This window comes from Psammomys obesus, unplaced genomic scaffold, assembly GCF_907164565.1.
Source record: "Psammomys obesus unplaced genomic scaffold, mPsaObe1.curated_primary_1811, whole genome shotgun sequence".
NCBI lineage: Eukaryota > Metazoa > Chordata > Mammalia > Rodentia > Muridae > Psammomys > Psammomys obesus.
The window spans coordinates 1,589,760-1,594,164 of NW_026596430.1; the positions used below are offsets into that span (position 1 = coordinate 1,589,760).

Here is a 4,405-nt window from a genome sequence, read left to right on the forward strand (position 1 = left end):
TGGCAGACAAGTCAACATTTCCCTCCACAGGGCTTAGGGCAGAGTATGTAAAAATGTGGAAAACCCCACTGTGGTGGGAATAGTGCTATTCACCTTGGCCATGTTGTAGAAAGGTGATTCCTTCCAGTCTGAGAGATCATGTGAGACCATTTGACAAGGGGCAATGAGAAGCCAGTAGGAAGTGATGCATAGCATCACCTGAAAGAGCTTGAGCAGTCATTTATGATACTCCATATTTGATTTTCCATGTTCAAGAAGCATGTGTGAAGAACAATTCATTATCAGCCTTCAACTTGGAGAAACTCAAACTTTCTATACCGTTTCTCCCCAGTGCTACATTAGACATATAGAGTGAGTGAGAAATATATGCTTGCATTCCACACTGAGCTAGGGGAATAGCACTCTTGTTATTCTGACTGATACCGCCACTAAAATTGGCTTTGCCAGGGTGAATACTTATCTGCTAAGTAATTTGATAGACTCACATTTTCAAATCTTCTGAGGCATATATAAATATATAGGAGAGAGTATTTTCCAACATGTTCCTGGCTGACCTGAGAGCTTTGTTTACAAAGAATAAATTTGCTTTGGGATTTCTTTCTTTCTTTCTTCTTTCTTTCTTTTTTTTTCTTTTTCTCATACTGTCCTTTCTCAGAAAGTACTGACTATAGAGACCTGTGAGTGTGATTTCTGGACACAGGATGAGCTTTGTGGAAAGAGAACAGCAAAGAACCAGTTCTGGTCCCCTCCTTCATACAGATGTGATTTCTGTTTCTGTCTATTCAACAGCCTTTCAAATAAAAAGCCTTAGCTCTCCACTGTATATACTGACCCAGCCTTCTTTGTAAGTTAGAAATATGCTTGGAGGTACTGCACTTGAGTACTAAATGATAGATATTTTCCTTATAAAGAATGCCCTTCATCAAAGCTTTGGGTAGTTGCTTGTGTTGAGGTACCTGGTTGAAGGCTTATAATCTGTGGTGCCCATTGAAGCTTCCATATGGAGAACAGCAGAGCCCACTCTGAAACTGATAGAAGTGATAATGAGAAGCTAAACTCTGAAACCCTGTGTATTACTCTCTCAGTTATTCCAGTGGCCAGAAGAAGTATAATAGTTATTCTATTTGGTAATCTGGTTGTTAGTCTTTAGAAAAAAAAATAAAGGCGGAAGTTACAAATAACACCTTCTCCAGTGGCCACGTATAAGCAAATTATTAACAATCCATGCAGTCTGTTAGGTATGTTTTTTTCTTCTGTCCACTACAGAATTAAACCTTAGAGATGCTTGTTATTGGAGAAAGGGAAACTATAAACAAACACATACTTGCAGACATCAGCAAGCAACTGTACTTTTTATTCCTTTAAAGAAATATCCCAGAGAAATTAATCTTACTAAGATATAATTACCATATTGAAAAATTGAAACATTGTTAGCATTATTATCATTATTGTTTTGAGACAGGCTCTTATGTTGTAGCCCAGGTTGCTTTCACAGCTGAGATCCTTCTGCCTCATCCTCCTCAGGGCTGGGATTATAGTTACATGCCGCCACAGCTGGCTTGAAATATCTTCGTAAAGTGGGTTTTAAAATGTTTTATAAACACCATTTGTTCATTTAAATGAGTATGTTAAATACCTGTTATGTAGAGAGTACTTTGAAAGAACTCGGAAAATAATGACTGAATGAGTCGATTCAGCTTCATTAAGATATTTACGTAATCTGGGGACTGCAGATAAGTAAATCAGATGCCGCGACTATGAGTTTGCTCAGAATGTTTGCTCAACATTCTGCTAGAAAGAAATGTAAGCACTCAACCCAGACAGATGCATCAGAGGTGGTGCTTCCTCACCTGAATTTTAAACAGAGCAATTAGGACATATGTAAACAGGAAGGAGGAGGTATGGAAAGCTCTACAAGTGAGTGACAATGTGGTGGATTGCAAACCTTTCATGGCAGAGTGAACATTCGAGATAGAGAGTTATGGGAGGCATGCTGGAACAGGCGGTGATAGGTTTGAGGGCTTTATTGGATACCCAAATAAAAATGGGGCCATAAACTTATGCATCCAGTTTAGATGCATATATAACATATGTGCATGCACATATATTGAGTTCCACAGAGAGTTTTCATATGCATATACACGTGTTTACACAATAATCATATAGAACCAGGATAACATCATTTAAATAATGAGTACATAACTGTCATCAGAGAAGCTTCACCCAGCAACTGATGGAAACACAGGAAGAGACCCACAGCCAATCATTGAACAGAGCTTGGGGAATCCTGTGGAAGAGGAAGAGGGAGAATTGAAAGAGCCAGAGTGGTCAGGACACCACAAGAAAATCCACAAGGAATCAACTAATCTGGGGGAGTAGGGGCTCACAGAGACTGAACTGCTGACCAGAGAGCATGCATGGAACGGATGTAGGCCCTTTGCACATATGTAACAGTTGTGCAGCTGAGTCTTCATGTGGGAAGACTCCATTGCTTCCCTTTGGATCCCTCTCCCCTAACTGGCCTGCCTCCTGTAGCCTCAAAAGAAGACACACCTAGTCTTATTGCAACTTGATATGGCAAGATGGGTTGATACCCATGGGGGGGGCTTCCCTTTTCTGAGGACAAGGGGAGAAGAAGTGGATGGGGGAAGGCAGGAGATGTGAAGGAGGACCTGGGAGGAGAGGAGGAGGAGAAGCTGTAAGCAGGATGTAAATTAAGTTAATTAATTAGTTAATATAATAATAATAATAATAATAATAAATAATGAATGCCAATTAAAACAAATAAAAGGAGCAGTTGAACCTGGAGAGCTGAGCTGTTAAAGACTGAGGACGTGATTCTTTTTGTTAAGTCAGTTTTTAAATTTAGACAAACCCTTTGTTACTATTTGAATATATCCCTCAAAAGTTCATGGTTTGGAAACCCAATTCTTGAGCTCATGTGACTGGTCTTTGGAGATGAGGTCTTTGGGAGGTAGTTAGGATTTTGAGGATAGGGTATCCATGACTGTATGGGTGCATTATGAGAAGAGAAGGGAGGTTTGAGCCAGTGCAGCTGCTTTTCTAGCTCAGTGATGCCCTCTGTAATTGTTACTATAGCTACAGCATGCAGCATGAAGCCTTCATCTGTATCTGAGCAGCTGCTGGTCATTCTCTTGGACTTTATAGTCTACAGAAAAAATAAACTTCTATTTTATATAAGTCATCCAGTACATAGCATTCAAATATAGTAACAAAAAACAACCAAGGCATCATTCTATTGAAAACAGTGTGAAATACTAATAACAAAGAACACTACCCCTGCCCCAAGAAGCATAGCAGGTGTGGATGCTGTGTCACATGTGTGTCAGTAGGTAGCAGAGAGGAGAAAGGCTATGCCTGTGCTCAGTATTCTGAACTATGAACATCTGAGTGATTTGCAGCCTAACATTTCCTGAAAAAACAAGCCTGAGATGACCACCAGTCTGATGACAGGCTGGGTCAGTAGCAAGCTGGAGACTAAATGAACTCCATCTGGGACAGCCGGATCCAGGTGGGAGTGAGCCCGAGACAAATGACCCTTGCAAGAGGCCTCTCGGCAAGCAGGGTGAGGACTGGTGCCATTGGTCTGGACAGGGACCTGGCTGGAGATGACCACCAGTCTGGCACCAGAATGCACAAGCAGAGCAGAGCACTCCTGAAACCACTCTTGAGATGGCCCTAGACACTCACAGATCCTGGGTTCCACTAAGAGGAGCAAGTAAGTGGAGGAGAAATGGAAGCGAAAGAAACAGGGATATTGGCACAATGAAGAGAGGCAGAACTAGATACTTAGGGGTAGAGAGAAAAGCCTTATGTGAGTAGCCTATGATGCCACCTGGGACCATGGTGGAGTCCTGGCTTATGCTGCCAGGGGACCATGTCTGGGTCTGTGGCCCAGTAACCATGGTAACCAGGGGTCTGTTACCATCAAAAGCTAGACAGACATCCCTGCTCTGGGCTTCTGTCCCAGGACAGAGGTTTGTGCAAATCTGGCCCCACCTCTCTCATGGGCATCATGGGGCATGAGAGCAGGATAGCTGACCCCAACCCTAGCCTGCTGCAGCACTCCGAAAAGCAGCCCATGCACATTGAGGGAGTTGTGGTTGAGCTGATCCTGAGGATATGGGCATGGTTGAGCTGGCTCTACCACCGTTTCCAGTATGGTGGCATAGATGAGGGAAAAATACCTTTCTTCTCCCTTGCCCCTCACCACCTGCAGGAGGTGGGAGACCTAACCCTGGGGTCATGAGAACAGGAGAGCAGTGCCTGCCCCTCACCTGCTGCAGCTCTTGGGAGAGCAGTCCTTGCACCTCTCATAGGCAGTGCAGTAAAGCTGATCCTGGTGGTGGGGGTATGGGCAAGCTGGCCCGCGGGCGTTAGTGTG

At 43.2% G+C, this 4,405-nt stretch overlaps 1 non-coding gene across 1 annotated transcript; it reads left to right on the forward strand.

Annotated features, from left to right (window-relative positions):
• The first annotated feature begins 3,299 nt into the window (after positions 1-3,299).
• Positions 3,300-3,431, forward strand: LOC129669573 (small nucleolar RNA SNORA17). The gene has a single exon (XR_008719043.1). It is a non-coding gene; the product is annotated as a small nucleolar RNA SNORA17 (small nucleolar RNA).
• The last annotated feature ends 974 nt before the right edge of the window (positions 3,432-4,405 follow it).